Genomic DNA, 13,118 nt, shown 5'->3' with positions numbered 1-13,118 from the left:
ATTAGTCAAGGCATGAAGGGATACGGGGAGAAGTCAGGAGTTGGGACTGAGAGGGAAAATGGATCGGCCATGATGGGCCAAGTGGCCCAACTCTACTCCTATATCTTATGGACTTCGGGAACCTATTGGGTCCTATTCCTGCCCATCTGGGTCTTCTACCCATGATAACTAGAAATATGAAGACTGTTTGATGGTTCTGGGCCTGTACTCACTGGAGCTTAGAAGAATGGGGGAGGGGGAGAGAGAGATTCTCATTGAAACTTATGGAATACTGAAAGACCTAGATAGAGTAGATGTGGAGCAGATGTTTCCTATAGCTGGGGAGTCTAGGACCAGAGGGCACAGCAATTAAGTATCTATCAACCTCCACTTTAAATACACCCAATGACCTGGCCTCCACAGCCACCTGTGGCCATGAATTCCACAGATTCATCACTCTCCGACTTAAGAAACTCCTCTTCATTTCTAAACGTACATCTCTGTATTCTGAGGCTGTGCCCTCTGGTCCTAGACTCTCCCACCGTAGGAAACATCCTCTCCTCGCCTACTCTATCTAGGCCAGTGGCTCCCAATCTTTTTTATGCCACGGACCAATACTATTACGCAAGGGGTAGATGGACCTCAGGTTGCGAACCCTTGATCTAAGCCTTTCAAATGTAACTTTAGAATGCTTTTCAAAGCCAAACACCTTGGCACATCGGTCTCCCCACATGCATCATTTTGTGCAATGATGTCCACAAATCACAATAGGAGGCTTCACAGCATTAAAATTGTTGTTACTATTCTGTTTTGAGAAGTGCAGTTATTGTGATTGACAGAACATTGCAACTTTCAAGTTCAAGCTTATTGTCATTCAACCAACGTCCATTGAAACAAGGTTCCTCCAGGCATATAGATCACACATAAAGTAATATTACCACAAATAAATTAACCAATAAAATACATTGCAGAAGCTTGACATTTAGCATATTTTAGTAGGTTATTTGCGGTGATATTTTGTTTTTTGTGCTGTGTGTGATATATGTTGTGTGGGTGCACCATGGTCCAGAGGAATGTTGTTTCACTTGACCATGTCATATGTACAGTCAGATGACAATAAAATTGAACTTGAACACAGAGTCATGTAGTCACACAGTAAGGAAACAGACCCTTAGAATCAGGTTTACCATCACCGGCATATATCATGAAATTTTTTTTAACTTTGTGGCAGCAGTACAATGTAAAATATGATAATATATAGGAAAAATGTGAATTACAGTAAATATATATATAATAGTTAAGTTAAATAAGTAGTGCAAAAATAGGAAAAAAACATATTGAGGTAGTGTTCAACATCCATTCAGAAATTGGGTGACAGAGGGGAAGAAGCAGTTCCTGAATCGTTGAGTGTGTGTCTTCAGGCTTCTGCACCTCCTGATTGCCCTATCGCTCCATGCCAACCTAGATGTCCATGTAGTACACCAATACCAGCATTTGGCCCATAACCTTCTCAACATTTCATATCCATACACCTGTCCAACTATCTTTTAAAAATAGTTTTGTATCAGCCTCGGCCACTCCTCTAACAGCTCATTCCATACACATATCACCCTTTGTGTGAAAAATAGTTCAAATTCAAAGTAAATTCACTGGAGGAAGGATGTAGATGGGTGGGTTAGTAAGTTTGCGGATGATACCAAAATTGGTGGAGTTGTGGATAGTGTTGAAGACAGATACAGTGTGATATAGATCAGTTGTAGATATAGGCAGAGAAATGGTAGATGGAGATTAACCCAGATAAGTGTGAGGTGCTGCACCTTGATAGGGCAAATGCAAGGAGACAATACACTGTTAAGGACAAGACCTATAACAGTGCTGCTGAGCAGAGAGATCTTGGGATCCCTGGCAGGATGGTTAAGAAGGCTTATGGAATGCTTACTTTTATGGGTTGAGGCATTGAGTGCAAAAGTCAAGGGGTTTTGTTGTAACTTTATAAAACTCTGGTTAGGCCAAATCTGGAGTATTGCCTACAGTTCTGATTGCCTTACTATAGGAAGAACGTTGAGTGTTTGGAGAGGGTTGCAGAAATGGTTTATCAGAATGCTGCCTGGTTTAGAGGGGATGTGCTCTCATGAGAGGCTGGATAAACTTAGGTTGTTTTCTCTGGAATGGCAGAGGCTGAGGGGAGATCTGATAGAGATAATTCAGAAGATGTGTTTCTCCCCCACATCACAACTGAGTTTCCAGAATGACAATCAATCAGCTGATTGATAAGTATAGAAAGGCCAAGCATTTGGAGGACACATCACAATCGACAGCGCACTGTTGGTGTCTCCTTGCATGGTGACAAAACATTTCCAAGATCGGAGAACAACTCAACCCAACTACCTGATAGAGGTTTACAAGATTCTGAGAGGCATAGATGGAGTAGAGAGGGAGGGTCTTTTTCCCAGGGTAGGAATGTCTAATACCAGAGGGCATGCATTGAAGGTGAGAGGGGGCAGGTTCAAGGAGGATGTGAGGGGTAAGATTTTAACTCAGAGACTGGTGGATACCTGGAAAATGCTGCCTGGTATGGTAGAGGCAAATAAATTAGAGGCTTTTAAGAGATGTTTAGATGAATATGAGGTAGATGGTGGGGGGGGAGGGGATATAGACATAGTGTAGGTAGGAGGGATTTGGTTTTAGAGATTTTTAGATTTACTTTTTAGCTGGTTCAGCACAACATTGTTCCTGTGCTGTATTGTTCTATGTCCTATGTACATAAATGTCACTGTTTACGACTTGTAAAAAAAACATAATTCCTCCAACTCCTATTAAATCCTTTCCCTCTCACCTTAAACCTGTGCCTTCTGGTTCTTGATTCCCCAACTCTGGAAAAAGACTGAGAGCATTCACGCTATCTATTTCCCTTATGGTTTCAGTCACCTCCATAGGATCATGACTCAGTCTCCTATGCCCCAAAGAATGACGTCCTTGTCGGTCCAACCTCTCCCTATAACTATTTGTGGTTCTATGACTATTTATTATTTATGGTGCAACTGTAACGAAAACCAATTTTCCCCTGGGATCAATAAAGTATGACTATGACTATGACTAACTCAGTTCCTTAAGTTCTGGCAACATCCTTGTAAATCTTTCTACATTAATAACATCTTTTCAAGGATGTATAGATAATCCCTTTTTTATTTTTTTACTTACTGAGATACAGCGGGGATTAGGCCCTCCCGGCCCTTCGAGCCACGCCACCCAGCAATTTCCCAATTTAACCCTAGCCTAATCACAGGACAATCTACAATGACCAATTCACCTACCAACTGGTACGTCCTTGGACTGTGGAAGGACATCGGAGCACCCGGAGGAAATCCATGGGGTCACGGGCAGAACGTACAAACTCCTTACAGGCAGTGTTGGGACTTGAACCCAAGTCACTGGTACAGCAAAGCATTGTGCTAACCACTATGCTGCCTTTTCAGAGAATTTTCTGCCATAATTTCGTTATCTAATGAAATAATGGCAGAAATTTCCTGACACACCAAATCAGGCAGCACTTGCAGAAAGAGGAATAGTTAACAGCTCATTTCTGCAACTTTATATCAGAGTTGTTCTAACTGCACACTCTCCTCTCCTATCAGATTCCTTTGTTTTCAGCCGTTTACCACTTCCACCTATCCCCTCCCATCTCATTTCACACCCTTCCTCCACCCATCACTGACCCGCTCTCCTGGCTTCACCTATCACCTGCCCCCTTGTACTCATTACTCCTCACCCCCCCTGCCTTCTTGTTCTAGCTTCTCCCCCCCCTTCCTTTCCAGTCCTGATGAAGAATCTCAGCCCAAAATGTAAACTGTTTATTCCCCTCCATAGATGCTGCCTGACCTCATGAGTTCCTCCAGCATTTTGTGTGTGTGCACGTGCACGTGTGCGTGTGCATGCATGTTTGTTTTGCTCTGGATTTCCAGCATCTGCAAAATCTTTTGTGCTCTTGTAAATTGTTCTAGTTCAATAACATCCTTCCCAAAGCAGGGTGATCAGATCATCAGTTTTAATGAAATAATGGCAGAAAATGCCCGGCACACTAGCTCAGGCAGCATCTGTGGAAAGAGAAGCTGTTAACAACTCATGTCTGAGACTTTTCATCAGAATTATTTTAATTATTTCGGCTGAGGAGGAGGTATTAGCCAGGCTCTTGCTCTTAGACATTGCTCAATGGGATCTCTTATCTGAGAAAAGGAACACCGCCTTGCTTCAATGTCCTATCCAAAAAACCACAGCACGGGTTGTGTAGGATTTTCTGCACTGGATTATCAGCCTGAACTTCTTGGCTGAGATGTCTCTGGAATGGGACCCCAGGTCCTCAAACAACTTTTATGCCATGGACCGATACCATTAAGTAAGGCGTCTATGGACCCCCAAGTTGGAAAACCCTGCAACAGAGGCACTGGGCCAGAGCAGAGTGCTGGATTTGTTTTTTTTTTATGAACATAAACTTTATTTATAATCTTTCAAGAATCATAAGACCATAAGACACAGGAGCAGAATTAGGCCATCTGGCCCATCGAGTCTGCTCTGCCATTCAGTCATGGCTGATCCTTTTTTTCTATCTCCTGCTCAACCCCAGTTCCCGGCCTTCTCCCCGTAACCTTTGATACCATGTCCAATCAAGAACCTATCAATCTCTGCCTTAAATACACCCAATGACCTGACCTCCACAGGTGCATGTGGCAACAAATTCCACAAATTCACCACCCTTTGGCTAAAGAAATTTCTCTGCATGTTTTAAATGGACGCCCCTCTATCCTGAGGCTGTGCCGTCTTGTCCTAGACTCTCCCACCATGGGGAACATCCTTTCCACATCTACTCTGTCTAGGCCTTTCAACATTCGAAAGGTTTCAATGAGATCTCCCCTCATCCTTCTGAATTCCAGCGAGTATAAACACAGAGCCATCAAACGTTCCTCGTATGATAACCTTTTTATTCCTGGAATCATCCTTGTTTAGCTCCTCTGGACCCTCTCCAATGCCAACACATCTTTTCTAAGATGAGAGGCCCAAAACTGTTCACAATACTCAAAGTGAGGCCTCACCAGTGCCTTACAAAACCTCAGCAATACATCCTTGCCCTTGTATTCCAGACCTCTTGAAATGAATGCTAACATAGCATTTGCCTTCCTCACCACCGACTCAACCTGCAAGTTAACCTTTAGGATGATCTGCACAAGGACTCCCAAGTCTCTCCGCATATTAGATTCCTGGATTTTCTCCCTGTTTAGAAAATAGTCCGCACATTTACTTCTACTACCAAAGTTCATGACCATGCATTTAAAGTAGTATTTCATTTGCTACTTTATTACTCATTCTCCTAATCTGTCTACGTCCTTCTGAATCCTACCTCTTTCCTCAACACTACCTGCCCCTCCACCAATCTTTATATCATCTGCAAACCTGGCAATAAAGCCATCTATTCCATCATCTAAATCATTTATATACAGCATAAAAAGAAGCGGTCCCAACACCGACCCTGGAGGAACACTACTAGTCACTTGCAGCCAACCAGAAAAGGATCCTTTTATTCTCACTCATTGCCTCCTACCAATCAGCCAATACTTTAACCATGTTAGTAACTTTCCTGTAATATCATGGGCTCTTAAATTGGTAAGCAGCCTCATGTGTGGCACCTTGTCAAAGGCCTTCTGAAAGTCCAAATATACAACATCCTCTGCATCCCCTTTATCTCTCCTACTTGTAACCTCCTCAAAGAATTCCAACAGGTTTGTCAGGCAGGATTTTCCCTAGAGGAAACCACACCGACTTTGTACTATCTTGTCTTGTGTCAACAGGTACTCCATCACTAGATTCTAGAAAGCTTCTAGAGGATTGGAAAATTGCAAATGTGGGGGGGAAAAGACAGGAAATTATGGGCCAGTTAGCCTGACTTCCGTAGTTGGCTATGGATGCAAAGTCATTGGGTTATTTAAAACAGAGATTGATAGGTTCTTGATTAGTAAGGTGTAATGGTTACGGGGAGAAGGCAGAGAATAGGGTGGAGAGGGATAATAAATCAGCCATGATTGAATGATGGAACAGATTTAATGGGCTGAATGGCCTAATTCTGTTCCTATGTCTTTTGGTCTTTATATTAAAAAATTTTACAAGAGTAAACATGAAATGCCTTTTCATTCTTACATGTATTTATTGACTGATTGATTGATTGAGATGCAGTAAGGAATAGGACCTTCCAGCACTTCATGCCATGTTCTCCAACAATCTCGCAATTTAACTCTAGCCTAATCCCAGGACAATTTACAATGACCATTTGACGCATCAACCAGTACATCTTTAGACTGCGGGAAGAACTGAAGCACCTGGAGGAAACCCACAAGCAGTGGCAGGAATTGAACTCGATTCGCCTGTACTGTAAAGCAATGTGCTATCTGCTATGCTACATTTAGAGTCAATGCTTTCAATAGTGTTCTAGTACATTCCTTAACCATAGGACAGTTGCCACTCATGAGGTCCCCCGGGGTGAGCCACTATTACAATAAGTGAGAGGCTTCCTCATCCAACCCAGCCTCTCCCTCTCCAGTAGAAGAACCCAACACTGTGGTCCTTCCCCACCTGACTGCACCAAGCTCAGCACGTCCTCCTGTGCCAGCCGGCAGCATTCCTCCACGGACATCCCGACGTGCTGGCAGACCAACAGGTCCTGGGTAGACCAAAGGACGTCTTTCACCGAGTTGATGATCTGCCAACAGCTCTTGACATCGGTCTTGGTGTGCGTCCCTGGGAACAGCCCGTAGATCAGAGAGTCCTCTGTCACGCTGCTGCTCAGGATGAACTGTGACAAAGCCTCTTCCCTCTTCGCAAACTCACAGTCCACAAAGAGTTGAGCTACTATCTCACAAAGGACAAGTAGTATGGCACCATTGCAACACCAGGGACAGATATAACCTCTGAACATGGTGGTACTTGGTGCCCACATTGCTGGGCTCCATACCCAGCCTTATTCAGCCACATCCGATGGTCCTCATCAGGGTGAGGATGACATTACCTTTTGAGGCATTAAAGAGATTTTTAAAAAACGAATGATATATTTTCAGAATAATTAAATATTCTGCAGAGTCGAGGTAGCATGATTACATGAAACTTGCACAACTTATGGCACTTTTGTTTCCCTTACAAGAGTACACCCAAAGCTTTTAGCAAAGAGAGAGTGTGATTGGCAGAAAAGATCGAAGTGGATTGAGAACATGATGAAGTCTTTTAAGGAGGCAAAAAAAAGAGCTGAAAACATGATCTGTGAGAATCATTGAACAATAATACTGGATAATATCATGATAGAGTTGTAAGGAACTGCCTATCAAAGTTATACAACAGCAATATTGACAGATACATCACTGTTTTTATTGATCATTATTGCCAGGACTTGAGGACCTGAGTTATAGGGAAAAGTTGCATTGGTTTGGACTTCTTTCACCAGTGTTGGAAAATAAGGGATAGAGGAATTCTAAATTATGAGGGCTATAGACAGGATAAATGCAAGCAGGCTTTTTCCACCGAGGCTGGGTGAGTTTAGAACTGGAGGTCATAGGTTAAAAGGGCAAAAAGTGAAATGCTTAAGGGAACATGAGGAGGTGAAAGTATGGAACAAACTGCTAGCAGAGGTGGTGGTTGCAGGTTCAATTTCAACATCAAAGAGAAATTTAGACAGGTACAGTATTGTGCAAAGGTCTTAGGCACGTGCAGGGACACATATAACTAGGGTGCCTAAGACTTTTGCACAGTACTATAGTAATGTACTGCTGCCGCAAAAAAAATCAAATTTCATGACATATGTGAGTGTTGATAAATCCGATTCTGATATGGGTCTCTCTTGTGGACTGAGAGTGGGAAGGGGGAAAAGAGGGGAGCATCATGATTGAAAAAAGGGGAAGGGACAGGGGAGGGAGTGGGAAGCACCAAAGAGACATTCTGTAATGATCAATAAACCAATTGTTTGGAATCAAGCCACCTTGCCTGGTGTGTTAGGGTTGTGGCGTTATGTGTAAAAATCCCAGAAGATCAGCAGTTTCTGAAATACTCAAACTGCCCCATCTGGCACTAACAGTCAAACCCACTTAGATCCCATTTCTTCCCCATTCTGATGTTTGATTTGAAGAACAACTGAACTTCTTGACCCTGTCTGCATGCTTTTATGCATTGAGTTGCTGCCACATGATTGGCTGATTAAATATTTGCATTAACAAGCAGGTGTTTAGGTGTACCTAATAAAGTGGCCATTGAAGAGTTTTTTTTTGTGTGCCATACTCTGCCAGAGTTTCAGCGACCACTTTTCAAGTGGTTGTCTTGGAGGAAAGATTCTGTGAGTGGTCCCCCTTGCCCTTCTCACAGCGCAGTCTTTTTTTTTTACAAGGCCGAGTTGCGAGTTCGACACTCAACCCCGCATAAATGGAAAGTGTGCCCGGGAGCGGCCCGACTGAGTTCGAACTCGGGAACCTTCGCTCCGGAGTCTGGTGCTGATGTCACTGCGTCACCATTGAAGAGTAAGTCAGTGAAAATAAGCCTGATTCTGAATCTAATTCTTCTGAATAGATTTAAATATCTCTCCAAACTTCTGTGGATCAACAGTGGAACAACTGGATGCTGAAATGATGGTTGCCATGGTTATACTGAATCTTTCCAGACTGCAACCTTGGCAGAAGCATTGTCATCTTGTTTTAACAGTTGGTTGACCTCAGTCAGAGACATAAAATGCTGGGGAAGTCAAGGACAACTGAAGTCTAGCAATGAATGAAGTGGATGAAGCTGCCTCAAAGAATCAACAAAGGTCTGAATTCTAGTCATTACCAAGTGTGCGTTGGAGGGGCTTACTGGAAAAAGATCAAGATGAGCTGATATTGGTATTGAATCAAAAAGAGTCCTTTAAAATATAAACACAAGAGATTCTGCAGATACACAAAACAGTCTGTACACGCTGGAGATCCAGAACAACACACACAAAATGCTGGAGGAACTCGGCAGGCCGGTCAGCATCTATGGGAAAAAGTAAAGAGTCAACGTTTCGGGCCAAGTCCCTTCATCAGGACTGGAAAAGAAGGAGAAAAGTCAGAAGGCTATAGATGCTGCAAATACACACACACACAAAAAAAAACTGGAAAAACTCAGAAGGCCAGGCAGCACCTATGCACCTATGGAAAGGAATAAACAGTCGGCATTTCATCAGGACCCACAAAGGGCCCCAGCCAGAATTGTTGACTCTTTATTCCTTTCTATAGATGCTGCCTGACCTGCTGAGATCCTCCAGTGATTTTTGTGCGTTGCTCTGATTTCCAGTCCTGGAGGTCACTCTTGTCTCTCCGATTAGCATCAATGTGTTTACTTTGTTCACTGATTTGAAGCAGGAGGGCTTCACCTTCAAAGTCAGTTTTCATTGTCCACTGTTAAATGCCTTTGGGAAAGGGGGAATGAGTGTGTACCACAGACCACTGCAGAACTTCGACTGAAGGAGCTCCCCTCTCAAGTGCCGTTGGGAAAGCACCATGTGGTGATTTTATTTATTTATTGAGATACAGCATGGAAAAGGCCCTTCCGGCCCTTTGGGCTGTACTGCCCAGCTGCCTCGATTTAACCCTAGCCTAATCAATGGACAATATTACAATGACCAATTAACCTACTAACCGATAAGTCTTTGGACTGTGGGAGGAGATCCACATGGTCACAGGGACAATGTACAAACTCCATACAGGCAGGGACGGGAATTGAACATGGGTGTCTGGTACTGTAAAGCATTGTGCTAACCACCACTCCACCGTGCTGCCCCATAATGATGGAACAGTGATATATTTCCAGGAATGGTCAAAGTCAAAGGAAATTTACTATCAAAGTATGTCTCAGTCACCATATACTACATTGAGATTCATTTTCTTGCAGGCATTTGTAGGAAAATAAAGAAATACAATGGAGTTTATCGAAAAACTGACAAACACCCAATGTGCAAAAGATGACAAATTGTATGTGTGTATATAAAACTATAAGATATGGGAGCAAAATTAGGTCATTTGGCCCATCGAGTCCCCTGCACCATTTCATCATGGCTGATCCATTATCCCTCTCAGTCCCAGTCTCCTGCCTTCTCCCCATATCCCTTTATATACATGCACAGTACTGTGCAAAAGTCTTAGGCACCTTAGATTTTTTTATATGGTTTCAGATACCCTGATCTCAAAATCATCAATGCAGTCTGGGATTACCTGGAGAGACAGAAGCAAGTGAGACAGCCAACGTCTGCAGAAGCTCTGGGGCAAGTTCTCCAAGGTGCTTGGAACAACCTACCAGCGGCTTTTCCGAAAAAACTGCATGGCAGTTTTTCTTATAAAACTATACCTAAGAGGACTGATGCAGTTTTGAAGGTGGTCACACCAAATATTGATTTGATCTTTTCTACTGTATACTGTTCTTTATAGTAAACACCAGAATACTCAGAATCTTCTGGAATATACAAATACAACCAAGTCTGGTGTGGACAAATTATTTAAAAAAAATTAAAACTAAAAGAGAATGCAACTTTTGCTGGGGAGGAGGAGGTTAAATTTGCTCTGATGAACTGACAAAACTGTTCAAAGATAATTTAAAGGGTTCCTCTCTGCCACTGGGTATCAAGGAAGTCAATGGCATTAAATTTTAAAAATTCAAGATCCAAGACTGTTTAATGTCATTTCCTGTACATAAGTGTAAAGGAGAACAAAATAATTCTTACTCTGGATCCGATGCAGCACAAGAAAAAGCACAATAAGATAATGAAACAATAACTTAAAAATCACAATAAATAGAAATACATGAGATAGCTTATATACATAGATTGATTGTACGCCCATAATGTGCCACTAGGCACAGGAGTGTCTGTGCATAAGGTGCCTCCGACAGGAAACGATAAAGTAATGGTGGTTGGGGGATTAGTGGGTGGAGGTGTTGATCAGCCGTTCTGTTTGGGGAAAGTAACTGTTTTTCAGTCTGGTGGTCGTGGCGTGGATGCTAGGTAGCCTCCCCCCTGATGGGAGTGGGACAAACAGTCCATGCGCAGAGGATTGCCAAATGACCCAAGAGCTGGATTTCAAAGTTCAAATAATCTTTCAATTATATTCCCTATTTAGGCTTAAAAGAATTAATTCCGCATGGAAAACATTTAGCTGCCGCTCTCTTACATCAAATGCCTTTTTTTTTACTTTTCTTATGAATTCCATAAGCGGCTTAAAACGTGTAATTAGATCGATGGCACTAATCTATTGTGGTAACTGATCGCATATCCCTCAAGGATCAAAGCTGAATCTTTGGAGCACCCAAAGGCCAAGTTTCCTAAACAGTGGCCCGTCCTTGTCTCCGGGTACGATCATCAGCAATAATTTTTTTAACTGACTGCAGCAACGAACCGCAGCTCCGGAGCTACCAGTCGCCTAATTATTGCTCACACGACGGAGAGACTGGCGCGCATACAAAGATCTGTCATCCAAAGGGTTAACGCAGTGACTCCGAAACAGATCAAGTCTACATTTTCAAGTCTCTCGTGGAGATGAAGAATCCAACTTCCATGCAAAGAAAAATCAACCCTCTACTCAGACAAAGGTTTTTTTTCTGACGTACAGCAAAGCCAGTTCTTTAAAAAATATATATTCCAGGATAAATATACTATACACATCAGCGTTTAATGCAACTGTGCTCGGATAACCGTTGAATGAAGCAAATTTCAAGGTGTTACTCACCTTTTTTCTCAGATTATTACACGGAAAAGCTGCAGGGTAAAATTCTAGCAGGACACGGTGGCAGGTTTCAGTCGGGAGAAGGAATTGCTGAGCCCACAGCTGCAACTATTTTGCTTTCCCTCCTGATCTAACCATTTATCGAAGGGTTTATGTAATTTCGCGCTGCCCTCTTGTATGCTGTGGGTGCCTCTTATGTAAGTCTTGTCACTACACATTGCAGACATTTTCACAGAATGCAGGGCCGGCTTCATTTGCAATTACCTTCTCCCAATCTGTCTGCTTTGCGAGTACGAAAAAAAAACCCTGCCTTGCAACATTCCGAGACACGGAGCCAGGATCGTCTCTGTACAGTGATCGGTGCAGTCGCGCTAGAGGCAGATCACAAACTCTCTGCATCTTCCACAGCAGCTGATGGACACTTCCGCGATTATCATTTCTTTACAAATGACACGCCGGTGAGCAGAGAAGCCTAGTAGTTTTTTTTTTTGCAGGGAGCAATTTTTTACTGAGCTTGGAGATTAATTGGCAACTGCGTTTGTGAAAATATCCAATGCACCCATCCTTCAGGAGAAAGGGAACGAGGCAGAGATGTCCTCAAAAACAAAGGGAAATTGAGAAAAAATACACACATAGACTAACAGAGGGAGAGAGAGAGAGGGAGAGACAGACACACACACACACACACACAGACTGACAACACAGGAGACACACACACACACACAGACTGACAACAGACACACACACACAGACTGACAACAGAGAGAGACACACACACAAAACTGACAGAGACACACACACAGAAACTGACAACACAGGAGACACACACACACACAGACTGACAACAGAGAGAGAACGAGACACAAAACTGACAGAGACACACACACAGAAACTGAGAACAGAGACACACACACAGACTGACAGAGACAAACTAACACACACACACACACAGACTGACAGAGACACACAAACAGACGCACACACAGACTGACAACAGAGAGACACACAGACTGAAACAGAGAGACACACAGACTGAAACAGAGAGAACAGACACACACACACAGACTGCAAGAGAGACACACACAAAACTGACAACAGAGAGAGTCAGACTGACAACAGAGAGGCGCACACACACACACACACAGACTGACAAGTGAGATAGACACACACACTCACATGAACTGACAGAGGAAGACAGACTGATAACAGAGACACGCATACACATACACACATGCAGAGTGACAACAGAGATACACACGCTGAGACTGCAAACACACACACAGATAAACACTACAGACACACATACACATATAGAGACACCCAAACAACTCACATATACAAGGCACACACACACTGACTACACACGCGCACAAAGAGACTGACAAC

General features: G+C 43.0%; 1 protein-coding gene across 12 annotated transcripts in view; it reads right to left on the bottom strand.

The window, feature by feature from the left end:
- The window catches only part of ahdc1 (AT hook, DNA binding motif, containing 1), a 302,888-nt gene that overhangs the window by 43,039 nt on the left and 246,731 nt on the right, over window positions 1-13,118 (bottom strand). For 2 of the 12 annotated variants that reach the window (XM_072246563.1, XM_072246571.1), the window contains exon 1: window positions 11,736-11,985. The exons of 9 other annotated variants lie outside the window; for them this stretch is intronic. The gene's annotated coding sequence lies outside the window, so the exon portion shown is untranslated. One more of the 12 variants, XM_072246566.1, reaches the window with a different exon arrangement.

Source organism: Mobula birostris, chromosome 29, assembly GCF_030028105.1.
Source record: "Mobula birostris isolate sMobBir1 chromosome 29, sMobBir1.hap1, whole genome shotgun sequence".
NCBI lineage: Eukaryota > Metazoa > Chordata > Chondrichthyes > Myliobatiformes > Myliobatidae > Mobula > Mobula birostris.
The sequence above is the reverse complement of the archived record's forward strand: the minus strand, read 5'-3'. Positions and strand labels throughout refer to the sequence as shown.